This window comes from Mus caroli, unplaced genomic scaffold (assembly GCF_978045245.1).
Source record: "Mus caroli unplaced genomic scaffold, Mus_caroli_1 scaffold_2, whole genome shotgun sequence".
In the NCBI taxonomy this organism is placed as follows: Eukaryota; Metazoa; Chordata; class Mammalia; order Rodentia; family Muridae; genus Mus; species Mus caroli.
Genome location: NW_028227257.1, coordinates 118,658,875 through 118,672,324, shown reverse-complemented (window position 1 = coordinate 118,672,324; position 13,450 = coordinate 118,658,875). Strand labels below are relative to the sequence as shown.

General features: G+C 40.6%; 1 protein-coding gene across 13 annotated transcripts in view; it reads left to right on the top strand.

Moving 5' to 3' along the window:
- The window catches only part of Slc4a10 (solute carrier family 4 member 10), a 458,674-nt gene that overhangs the window by 149,753 nt on the left and 295,471 nt on the right, over positions 1 to 13,450 (top strand). The window contains exon 1 of one of the 13 annotated variants that reach the window (XM_085834842.1): positions 3,908 to 3,963. The exons of the other annotated variants lie outside the window; for them this stretch is intronic. The gene's annotated coding sequence lies outside the window, so the exon portion shown is untranslated. Of the gene's footprint in view, positions 1 to 3,907; positions 3,964 to 13,450 lie in introns of those variants that run through there. 13 annotated transcript variants of the gene reach the window in all.

Genomic DNA, 13,450 nt, shown 5'->3' with positions numbered 1-13,450 from the left:
TGATGATAGTGAGTGGTCTTGGTTTCTGTTAGTAAGATTCTTGCATTTGCCTTTCGCCATTTGATAATCTCTGGAGTTAGTTGTTATAGTTGTCTTTGGTTAGGCCTTATTCCTCTCCTGATTCTGTTAGCCTCTATCAGCAGACCTGGGAGACTAGCTCTCTCCTCTGAGTTTCAGTCATCAGAGCACTCTCTGGAGGCACGCTCTCCTCTTACAGGCAAGGTGCACAGATATCTGGTGTTCAGACCTGCCTCCTGGCAGAAGCTGAAGGCCTGAAACACAGCATGTCCCAGAAGCTGTTAGCTTATGTAGTCTATACTCTCACCTGCTCAGACTAGTCTCAGAGGGATCCGGGACCCAAGATGACACCCCCATGTGTTCCAGCAAAGCCCTCCTGGGCAGGGTGGACATCTCTCCTCTGGCTGGGATGTCTGGAGCCTGAAATGGGGTCTGCCTCAGAAGCTGTCCTCTAGGGACCTTGGGGGTGTCCACAGCCCAGGTGACCAGGTGCTGGCGCCGACTGGAAGGGATTTGTGACCCTGGTCAGGCTGGCTTTTCTGCTTCCCTAATGCTGTCTCAGGTCCCGTGTGATTGGATTGGAACAGAAGTTGTGTTCCACTCACAGGTGGTCCTAAGATCGCATGGAGAGTCCTCTAGGGGACCTTGGGGGTGTCTGACGACTCTGTGCCCAAGGTGACCCAGTGCTGGCACCGACTGGAAGGGATTTGTGCTTTCTTGTATCTTTTGTTTTGTGTCTGAGTATTTTTAATCAGTATGAGAATGCTCCATGAGATGCAGAGACGGTATTTGTTATGTGATTGAGTGAAATATCATGTAAATATCTTTTAGCTTTATTTGACTTGTCTGGATGATTTGTCAGTAGCTGAGAGTGAACTATTGAAGTCTTCCACCATCAGTGTATGAGGTCAGTATGTGATTTAAGCTATAATAGTGCTTCCTTTATAAGCTTGGGTGCTGTTATGATTGTGGCATAGGCGTTAAGAATTAAAACATTATCTTGGTGGATTTCTTTTTTTGATAAGTATGTAGTGTCCTTACATATGTCTTTTGATTTGTTCTATTTTGAAGTCTATTTTGTTAGATATTAAAATGGCTATACCAGCTTGCTTGGAATCTTTTCCAACCCTTTATTCTGAGGAATATCTGTCCTTGATGTTGAGGTATTTTTCTTTACTGTAGCAGAAGGATGAATCCTGTTTTTGAATCTGTTCTGTTAGTCTGCGCTTTTTTATCGGGGAATTGATACAGTTGATGTTGAGAAATATCAATGACCAATAATTATTGATTCCTATTATTTTGTTTTTGTTAGTGGTTTGTATGTGTGTGTGTGTTCCCTTTTTGAATCTGGTAGTCTGAGAATATTTCCTGTGTTTTCATAGTTTTAGTTTATCTCTTTTGGTTGGAGTTTTGTTTTTAGCACCTCTCTATGGCTGAACTTGTAAATATTGTTTAAATTTGTCTTTTCCATGGACTATCTTATTTTCTTCATCTATAGTGATTAAATATTTTGCTGGATATGGTATTCTGGCCTGACATCTGTGGTCTCTTAGAGTATGCCTCCAAGTCACTCCGGCTTTTAGAGTCACCATTGGGAAGTTCAGTGTAACTCTAACAGGTGTACTTTTATATATGTTTTTCCCCCTTAAGGAATTCAATATTTGTCTTTTTTTGTTGTTGTTGTTCTCTAAGTTTAGTGTTGTGATTATTATGTGCTAAGGCCATTTTCTTTTTTGGTCCAATCTGTTTGGTATTCTGCATGATTCTTTTTGTGCATCTCTTTCTTTAGGTTAAAAATGTTTTCTTCTATGATTTTGTTGAAAATATTTCCTGGGCTTTTGATCTGGATTTCTTCTCATTCCTCTATTCCGATTATTCTTTGATTTGATTTCCAGGATGTTTTGTGTTAGGAGTATTATAGTCTAAACATTGCTTTGTCTGATATATCCAATTCTTCTATTGTATCTTCAATGTTGGAGATTCTTTCTTATATATATCATCTTCATAAGGCCATTTTAAGGTCTTTTTTCTTGTGTTTCAGCTATATTGGAATATTCAAGGTTTGTTTTGGTAGGGTTGCTGAGCTCTATGGTACTGTGTTTTTACACTGGTGTCTAGGCACCTGGAAACCTCATAATTATAGGTCTAGGTGCTGATATCTGCTTTTGTCTTTATTGTGTGGGTATTTTGTTTCTCCATTTCTCTTTCCTCTCTGGAATTTTAAAAGAATAAGATAGCTGTGTGTTGCCTAATAGGAAATTTTCTATGGACCTTACAGGTATGGCCATAGTGGGGGTGGTTCCAGTTATGCAGTGTTTCTGGGTATTGGGGGCTGACACTAAGGAGGTGGGATAGGCTAAGTGGGTACACAGGCAGTAGGAAAGCAGAGTGTTCCACCAAAATCTGTTTATTTTGTTTCCTTGGAATGGGAGCAGAGTATGAAGAGAGGTCACCCCAGAATGTCTGCTGTAGAGCTGGGCATAAGACTCTGGAATTGGATCTGGAGCATGAGAAGGAGTGCTTAAGACCTACAGTCAGCTGACCTGGACCTGATTCCTTTGCAGAAGTACCTTATGGGTTAGCAGGAAGTGCATGCTGGAATTGGTGGCTGAGATAAAGTGACAAGGGGCTGGAGCTTAAAGAAAGGAAGGTCTGTGGGATCCACAGGAGACATGGGCAGGGAGGGAAGGGAGGCTGCAGCAGGTGTTCTGTTGCAGAGCTTGGAACACACTGGAGTTTCAGAATTGGTTTCCTTGGCCTCTCTCTGTTCCTAGGGAATGTTTGAATCTGGGAATGCTCCCAGGAAGTCCCTGCTTGTTTTGAAGGTTGGGAGAATGGGATGAGTTGATGGAAGGATTACTAGGAAATGGAGACCACAGCAGGTGTTCTGCTAGAGAGGGGTTGGGGGATGGTGTGTGATAAGACTGGGGCTTGGGTCTGGAGGAGCAGGAGAGATGAAGATTTCAGTCAGGCATGGCCCTAGATTTATGAGGCAGTGCTGGGGTTGTGTGCTAGGATAAAGCAACAAGCAATGAGAGGATTAGGCTGGAGGAGGGGGAGGGTTCTGCAGAATATACTGGAGATGGAGTGCGGGTAGGGTACCACAGATGTTCTGCCTCAGAGCGGGGATGAAACTGGAATAACCTATTTGAGACTGGGATAATATATTTTCAAAAAAGGAAAAATTGTTTTTATTTACGTGTGTGTATAGATTCATGTAGGTGTGTGCATATGTATGTGCAGTTGTGTGAATGCATGCATGTTTGTGGTGGCATGTGGAAGTGATGTCCTCAGTCATTCTCTAATTTATTTTTTGAGACATGGTCTCTAATGAATCTGGGGCTCTCCAGTTCATTAGTCTGGCCAGCAGTAGTGCTTGAGATTACCTGGTTTGTTCCCTCCCTAGCTCTGGGATTACAAATACACCTGGCTTTTATGGGTACTACTCACATCTTGTCTCCAGCCAAACCATTAGTGGCACAAGTATTTATAAGACAGATTAAATCTACATAAAAGATAATTACATTACCCTCCCCATCTTTCAGACTCACAGCCCTCTCCCTCCCAAATTTAAGGCCTCTTCTTTTTTAACGTTGATTTTACATACACATAAATGAATAAACATATGAATACAACCTGTTGTGCTCAGTTCAGCCTTGTGGGGCTTGTTCGGTTTCTGGAGTGAACCACTTGCTATTGTTTAACCATTCTGAGGGTTCACCCCTGAGTATAGATAGTTGCTTGGTTGGAATTGGGGGAGGGCCTATGTTTCCTTCCTCCTCTCAGCACGGGGAACCTGTGCAGGCTTTGTAAGTGCTGTGTGTGCTACCAGTCTCTCTTCCCTTCCATATAGCTCCCTGAGCCCTGCCTGAAAAAAGGAATTTGATGAACACTTCCTCTTTAGAACTGAGTTGCAAGATCTGTCACTCTGCACATCATCCATTTGTGAGTCTCAAGTTAGTTCCCATCTAGTGCAAGAGAAAGCTTCTGCGATGATGACTGAGCAAGGCATTGTTATATGGCTAAAACAGAAGGTCATTAGGAGTTAGTGAATTGTTATCTTTTTAATAAAGGTCTTTCTGTATATGTGTACATGCATGCTTGTGTGTGTGTGCACATGCACGTATGTGTACAGGGGGTGCAATGGGAAGGGGAACTAGGGACACATGTAGAGGTTAGAGAAAAGCCTCTACCAGGTTGTCAGTCCTTGCCTTGCAGACTGAGAACAGGTATCTCATCACCACTGTGTATTTAGGCTTAGCTGGCTCACACGCTTCTGCTCACTTACATGTTTGTAGGAGCTAGGATTACAAATGGTGGTATCATGTCCTGTTTTATGTGTGCTCTGAGAATCTAAACTTAGGTCCTCCTAAAGTTAGGCTTTCAAGACAAGCACTTAAACCACTGAGTCATCTCTCCAGCAGTAGAAAAATATATTCATTTTCAAAGACAGAGTAATCATTAAATAAGAAAATCAATTCTATTGAGAAGCAACAATGGTATAATAATGTTTGATTACTGTTAACCCTATAGCTGTGGGAATTAGAAGTAAGCTTATATTTGGTAGGGAGAAATAATAAAATAGATTAATAAAAAGGAGAATAATATAAATTCAGATTTAGGTTCAGATTCAGGTTTAGAATGTCTAGGAAAACTCTTCTGAGGATGGCCTTTTACATTTATGTCTAAATGATAAAATGGAACAATTCAAAGATCTGAAGGAATTGAATTCTGAAAGTAAAAAATGGCTTGAATTGAATTATGAGACAAAGTGAAAACCTGGCTACTTACAAATGCCTCAAACTTGCAATTCGGTATTTGATTTAGCTGCATGGTTTTAAAATCAATATTAAAATTACCCTCCTAGTATTCTATTAGGACAACTAGAGTTCCTTTCAGTTTCATATTTATGTTTACCCTTGCTTTTCCTTCTCCATTCATGCCATTTCCTTAGATTAAAATCACTTGCTTTTCTATTTCTGCCTCTGGAAACCTTATTCTCTTTGCTAAGTAAGACCGATTTCCTTCTTTGCTATGGATAACCTCAGTCACAGCCAAATCTTTCCTCTAAATTCCTATAATGCTGTGTGTGTGTGTGTGTGTGTGTGTGAACTTTAAAACATTCAGAATCAAATCTTTCATTAATATCATTCTTTATACTTACTATAACCTAAGTGCTTGTACTGGCTAGTTTTGTGTCAACTTGACACAGCTGGAGTTATCACAGAGAAAGGAGCTTCAGTTGGGGAAGTACCTCCACGAGATCCAGCTGTAAGGCATTTTCTCAATTAGAGATCAAGGGGGAAAGGCCCCTTGTGGGTGGGACCATCCCTGGGCTGGTGGTCTTGGTTCTATAGGAGAGCAGGCTGAGCAAACCAGGGGAAGCAAGCCAGTAAAGAACAACCCTCCATGGCCTCTGTATCAGCTCCTGATTTCTGACCTGCTTGAGTTCCAGTCCTGAACTTCCTTGGTGATGAACAGCAGTATGGAAGTGTAAAGCTGAATAAACCCTTTCCTCCCCAACTTGTTTCTTGGTCATGATGTTTGTTCAGGAATAGAAACCCTGACTAAGACAAATTGGTACCAGCATAGTGGGGTATTCCTGTGACAACCTGACCATGTTTTGGGGAGGACTGTGGAAGGACTTTGGAACTTTAGACTTGAAGATCCATTTGTTAAGAGCTCTGTCAGATGTTGTGTAGGAGCTTGGAAGATAATGTTGAGAACAGTGCAGAAGATGGAGGTCTGGCTTGTGAAATTTCAGAGGGAAAATTAAAGACTCTTTTCAGGGCCATTGCTGTTTTGATTGTGAAGATTCTGTAGTTCTGGTTAGCTGGGGCTGAAGAATCAGCTGTGATTAACAAGATGTCAGAACTACCAAAGCAAAAACTTCGCATTACTGGGACTATTGATGCTGGTTAGCTGGCACTAAGAAATTAGCGGTGATTAAGAAGAGACCAGAATGGTTGAGGTGACATCTTCTGGGAAGTGTTTTCTGAAAGCACAAAGAGGCTGTGTTCCAGAGATAGCCAAGGTTGTACTTCTGCTGCAGCAGGACTTGATAATATGTAAGGGTCACCCATGGTTTTGAAGGCATGAAGGGGTCATGCAGAGCAGCTGAGGCTTGGCACTGGGAGAGGCCATGGAAGGCCATTGGTGAAGGTACAGCCTCAGTTGCAATTGATGGCCCAGGACTGAAGGGGTCATGCAGTGTTTTGGAGATGCCAGTACCCTGAGATGACCACCAGGAGCAGCAGCAGCAGTGGAATATAGGTGTCTGGAGCCTAGAGGACTAAGAGTGTGCTACAAAGGGCATGGCTGGAGAAGTGACCCAAGCCCTTGGAGGATCCCAGAAGATCATGAGTTGGATCCCAGACATTGGATGGTTGGAGATTGATTTTTGCTTTTGATTGTGACTGTGTCCTGATATTTTCCCTCTTGAAGGAAGAAACTATTTTAGTGGAGCCCACAGTTAAGAGACTTTTAATTGTAAAAAGACTTTGGATTTTAAAAGAGATGGATATTTAAAAGAGATTGAAATTTTAAGAATATGTAAAGACGGTGGGACATTTAAAGTTATTTAGACCTTGGGGATGAATAAGAATGTAAGGGTCGAGGCTTACTATTGATGTGTTTGTGTGTCAAGTTGACAAGGGGTCAATTGTACTGGCTAGTTTTGTGTCAACTTGACACAGCTGGAGTTATCACAGAGAAAGGAGCTTCAGTTGAGGAAATGCCTCCATGAGATCCAACTAACTGTAAGGCATTTTCTCAATTAGTGATCAAGGGGGAAAGGCCCCTTGTGGGTGGGACCATCTCTGGACTGGTAGTCTTGGTTCTATAAGAGAGCAGGCTGAGCAAGCCAGGGGAAGCAAGCCAGTAAATAACATCCCTCCATGGCCTCTGCATCAGCTCCTGCTTCCTGACCTGTTTGAGTTCCAGTCCTAACTTTCTTGGTGATGAACAGCAATGTGGAAGTGTAAGCTGAATAAACCCTTTCCTCCCCAACTTACTTCTTGGTCATGATGTTTGTGCAGGAATAGAAACCCTGACTAAGACAGTGCTTTTTCTTATTTATTTTATCCTCTATCTTCTTATAACACTGTTTTATGTACAGTAGAAGAATTGGATATTTTTAAACAGAGGCTATATTAAATATATTTGAAATATATCTGTCTTTGAAGTAAGATAAAAATGTAGATAATTTGAAGTGGCTAATTTGGCATAAGAAAGCTGAGTTTTTAAAAGTTTAAGTAGTGAGTCTTTCACTGTTACAAAAATTTTATTTTGTACTCAAAATATATTTTTCAAAATATGCTTTAATAGTTATAGCATTTTAGTTTAAAAAGGATGAATGATATACTTTAATTGATCTCCCATGGTGCATACAATATTTGGTTTCTTCAACTGTGATTTGCAGACCAGCTGCATTAGCATCAGTCTGAATGACTGAACTGTGCCTTTTAACAGAATTCCAAGTGGTCTAAAATATCAAATAGAGAAACAGCCAGAGAACTTGTTAAATATTTTATCTTTACATAGAATTCTCATGAAAATAACTGCTTGCTAAGTGGATAAAAAGATTATAGGTCATATATTCTGTGTAGCACAAATCCATTTTTAAAATTTAAATTGAATAAAAACTTAAACATGTCCTAACAGTCCACTTGCTAGGTAAAAACAGTCTGTAAAACTCCTGTCAATTGTTAAATACTCCAGTCAAGATGCCTGTAGTATAGTAATGTTACTACAAGGTAGTGATCATTGAAGTGGTGCTGACTTTGGATATCTGGATTTAAAATTTAGCAGTGCTATCTTACTGTGTCTTTTAACTGGGAGTGTAAGACACTTCTTTGAGTTTTAGTTCCCTATCAAAATGTAATTAGTATGTTTTTAGATCAAGCCAGTCTGTGACAATAAAATGAAGCAATACTTCTTTAATTGTGTCCCTTAAGTAAGAATCTTTTAACTTGTAAGAGACAGAAATACAGTTTAAGCAACAAGGGAACATTTCTTTCCAAGATCAAACCACAGGATATGCTGAATTATATCTAGATTTCAATAATTTGTCACTCATCACATTTCTTTTTATTTTCTGTCATCTGTCTGCCAATCTTATCCATCTATCTTCCTTTTATCTGTCCATCCATCCATCTATCCATCTGTCCATCATCCTTGGAGACATGTCTTACTTGACTACTTAGTACTCACCATGCAGATCAGGCTGTTCTTAAATTTACAACTTAATCTTACCTCTGCCTTCTGAGTGCTGGGATTGCAAGCATGTGCCACCATGCTTGGCCTATGACTTAAAATCATTTTCTTTCAGGCATTTTTCACAGTGGAAATATGGTCTTTTAAAATTTTTCCTCTATTACTGAAGCATAGGTGTCAAATGTATTTCATATCAAGCTTATGAATTCAGGGGAATAATAGAGATGGGCATGTGTTAAGTCAGGTGTCCATCCTTGGTCCAGCAACTTGTCAGAGTTGACTGAGGCCTCTTCAGAAGGAACGGAGGAATCCTCATGATAGACAGATAGCAGTAGACTTCTAGAACGAAGCCCAAACACTGTCTCTAAGCTATCCCACAGATAGTATAGTTAATTTTTCTTTTACTTTTTTTCACCTGTTAATGTGGGAGCTGTTGTTTCATTAATCTGTCTTGGTGCTGCTTAGTGTTTTCTACTAGTTATCTGCATGCTGAGAGATGTACTGGTAAACACACGTAGTCTTCAAATTCTCCAAGTCATATTTTCTCATGCAAAGTTTGATGTGGCAGGGCAAACTTGATACTCTCCAAAGAGAATTCTACTTGAATCCTGTATCCAAAACCCAGAATCTTCAACCTCAGTTCAAAGAAGTTCCTTTTTGTGCCAATCTAAAGTCTGCCTTGGCATGATTGACAGAAATCCTGTGTAAGAACTTTACTATCACATAGAAGTATGGTCTTGTCTGTGTTACTCAGGAAAAGAAAGTGAAATATTGAGTATTCAGCTTGTAAAGCTTCTGTTGTCCTTCACAAGTCATGTCATGTGGGTGACACTATACATACATACATACATACATATGTCTATATCTATATCTTTTTCTTGTTCTGAAAAGGAATAATTAGTCATGGTAAAGATTAATCCACTAAATGTTATATAATGGAGTACACTGAATCTTCTATATCAACATACCTGCTAGTTTTCACAGATTTATCCATGACGGTACTCTCAAAATATGGTCTCACTCTCAAGAAAAGGAGCTTCTAGGACTCTTCCTCCCTCCCAGGAGTAGTTTTGCTAGAGAGAGGGGGAGGGATTCAAATTAAACTCCTTTAGCAGGCATTCAATTGGGTAATAATATGTTAGATTATAAAAATATATAAAACATACATGTGCTACATGTTCTTTACAGTTTTTTGTTCATATGCAGTATATTTGTGGTGATGTTTTGTAAAAGTAGTTTATGAAACAAGATTTGATCTATGACTTAGCATCATAAATTCAAGTGATGCTTGTTAATTTATCCATTTAATTTTTGTATATGGTCATTCATGTTCTTATCCATTAAAATGTCTATTAAAGTTCTGTTAAGCATTTAGCACCAAGATAGATGTGGAGAAACAGGGAAGAAGACAAACTCAGTCTATACTGTTAGAGATCATAGACTGCTGTGGAATCTTTTGAATAAGGTCTTAATATCTTCTTCATTCAGAGTTGGGAAAAAAACAGCAAAAACTTCCATGCTCTTATGAAGAGAGCCGCATTGTTGTTACCTCTGATGTCCTGACCTGACTCTAGAATTATATTTAGTTTACCATAATGATTCATTCATTCATTTAGCTGAATGGCATTCTTTGCTTCCTGTCTCCAGCAGATCCATGTCTACTAGACCACAGGAATTACAGTTTCATGGTGAGAGAGCTGATACCATGATACAGTTTAAAAATATTTGTGCACTTCTTATGTAATCAGGCATTTTAATAAAGGAAATACCTTTTATTTATTGCTGATCAAATCACTAAGCCTTCCCTAGAGAGTGTTCTACCTCCCATTTTGATGAAAAAAATTGCTGCTCATTTTTATATGTTCTTGTAATCATGTTAAATATTGTTATACTGTTGTAAAAACATGAATTAGCATAACTACTTCATTCTCATACTAACTTGCTAGTCAGAAAGATGGCAAAAGGATATAGTAAATAGAATATAGTAAAAATAATTAATAAAGACAGGTTAAAATATCTTCTGTCATCAAGCAATATTTGAAATATTTTCAAGCCCACTTTTTTTTTCAATTCTATACTTTTTTTTGTTCTTTTTCAATCTTGTGAAGTATAGTTTTTGATACTCCAATGTCCTTTGAATTATTTCTTAGTAATTTCTGCTCCAGGGCTGTCAAGGTGGTGAGCAGGCAAAAGCCTCTGCCCTGTGAGCCTGACAATGGTGCAAGGAGACGGTGACTGGTTTGGAATGGCTATGGTGTGCATGCAAGCAACCCCCCACCATGCAGATATGTACACAGTCACCTACCACTGTACTGGACTGTGTCTGTGAACTTCCCCACCAGCTTTCCTGTGGATAAATGTAAGTAAAGGCCTCAGAACTCAGCATTCTTGGGCAGAAGGGATGCCAACCTTGCTCAGTCAAAAATCTTACCAACATCCTTGGCTCTTGTGTCTCTCTTATAGCCCACATTATGTTCCCAGCGAATACTCTTGGCTGTAGCAAGAGGAACATCCAGAATCCGGGCCTTGATCCTTTCTTGTGCATCTTTCCACTGTTCTCACTCTAGGGAAATTGATAGAATCACTGTCTACCATGTTACTTCCTGCAGAACTTTACTCAAATTTCACACCAGTGAGGTACTCTCTGGTGCTCCATTCAACAATAGACTATAGCTTTCCCAGTCCTTCCTTTCTGTGTTATATTTACTGCTCTAATCACTATCTCATAGACTGTGTGCTTTATTCCCTTACTGCTTATCCTCTGACTGCTTCATTTTTTTTTTTAAAAAACAATTTTTTTAAAATATTCCTTCCTTCCTTCCTTCCTTTTATTTATTTATTTATACACTCCAAATTTTATTCCCCTCTGGGTCCACCCTCCGATTGTTCCACATCCCATACCTCCTCCCCACCCCCTGTCTCCACTAGGATGTCCCCACTCCTTACCACCCTCCACTCCACCAGACTTCTAAACTCCCTGGGGTCTCCAGTCTCCTGAGGGTTAGGTGCATCTTCTCTGATTGAATCCACATCTAGCAGTCCTCTGCTGTATATGTGTTGGGGCCCTCACATCAGCTGGTGTATACTGCCTGGTTGGTGATCCAGTGTTTGAGAGATCTCGAGGGTCCAGATTAATTGAGACTGCTGATCCACCTTCAGAGTCACCCTCCTCCTCAGCTTCTTTGAGCCTTCCCTAATTTAACAACAGGGGTCAGCTGCTTCTGTTCATTGATTGAGTACAAATATTTGCATCTGACTCTTTCAGCTGCTTGCTGGGTCTTTCAAAGGGCAGTCAGGATAGGTTCTTTTTTGTGAGCACTCCATAGTCTCAGTAATAGTTTCAGGCTTTGGGACCTCCCCTTGAGCTGGATCCCACTTTGGGCCTGTCACTGGACCTTCTTTTCCTCAGGCTCCTCTCCATTTCCACCCTGCAGTTCTTTCAGACAGGAACAATTATGGGTCAGAGTTGTGACTATGGGATGGCAACCCCATCCCTCACTTGATGCTCTGTCTTTCTGCTTGAGGTGGGCTCTACAAGTTCCCTCTCCCCACTATAGGGCATTTCATCTAAGGTCCCATCCTGCCACAGACCGGGCCTAATCGACCCCCCCCTAACCCGTGGGAATCAGGTGTTTGGACAGATGGGCATAGAGTCGGCGAGAATTAACAGACAGACTCGACACAAGGGAGTGTGGATCTGAATGTAATTTGTCAAATTGAGCATCAAACTTTTTATACAGAAGAAAATAGGGAATTGGGTGACGCACTGGCAAGGTACAAAGAGGTTACTGAATTCTTACACAAAACAAAGGAATACAAACATGGAAGAACTGGCAGGAACCAACTGGGGTAAAACTTAATGTTAGCAACTGGGATAAAAAACAACTCCACCTAAGGTCCACTTAATCTTAGAAGACAGGGGCAAGGGCTTCATGCCCTTGCTATAGTTCCCACTCTAGTCTATTGTATAGTCCACTTCCCTCTAAACCATTGTAAATACTTGTTTGTATATGGGTGTAACTCAGCTACCTATAGTTCCTCTTTAGGTCACAAACTTTCTTCTTCCTAAATAATGGTAAATTTCTGTGTAGGGCAGTGACTTAGCTATCCATGCCCAAGGTCAGATCAAGGACTGCCTAGAATCTAACTTAGATATATGTCAAAATATCAATCCTTAGGAGCACTTGTAATAAAGCAATATTAAGGGAAAGCACACAGATCCATTTACCAACTAAAGCAAGGACATTGGAGCATTCGTTATACAGAATGCCACGGTTCCAGGAGACTAAGTTTCCATGAACTTTTCGCCTCGGGACAGCGTCCAGGTTTTTGGGGCCTGTCGCGCTTGTCACTACTGGAGTGGATGTAGCACCTTCCTTTGAGTCCTGAGAGTCTCTCACCTCCTAGATCTCTGGTGCATTCTAGAGGGGTCCCCCAGCCTCCTACCTCCTGAGGTTGCCTGTTTCCATTCTTTCTGCTGGCCCTCAGGCCTTCAGGCCTTTTCCCCCCACCCAATACCAGATTAGGTTCCCCTCTTCCCTTGCTGTCCCCCATGCCCTTTCCCTCCCAGGTCCCACCCTTTCTTCCTCCCTTCCCCTTTATGATTGCTTTCTTCTCCCCCCACCCCCAAGTGGGAGTGAGGTGTCCTCACTTGGGCCCTTCAGTTTGTTGGCTTTTTGAGTTCTGTGGACTGTATCTTATATCTTGGGTATTTTGTACTTTTTTTTTTTTTGGCTAATATCAACTTATTAATAAGTACATACCATGTACCCTTTTGAGTCTGAGTTACCTCACTCAGGATGATATTTTCTAGTTCCATCCATTTGCCTGCAAAACTCAGGATGTCCTCATTCTTAATAGCTGAGTACTATTCCATTGTGTAGATGAACCACATTTTCTGTATCCATTCTTAGGTTGAGGGACAGCTGGGTTGTTTCCAGTTTCTGGCTATTACAAATAAGATTGCTATGCACATGGTGGAGCACGTGTCCTTTTGGTATTGTGGGATATCTTTTTGGTATATGCCCAAGAGTGGTGTAGCTGGGTGTTCAGGCAGAACTATTTTCAATGTTCTGAGGAACTGCCAGATTGATTTCTGGAGTGGTTGTACCAGCTTACAATTCCTCCAGCATTGGAGGAGTGTTCTTCTTTTTCCACATTCTCACCAGCATGTGTTGTCACCTGAGGTTTTGATCTTAACCATTCTGATTCCTGTAAG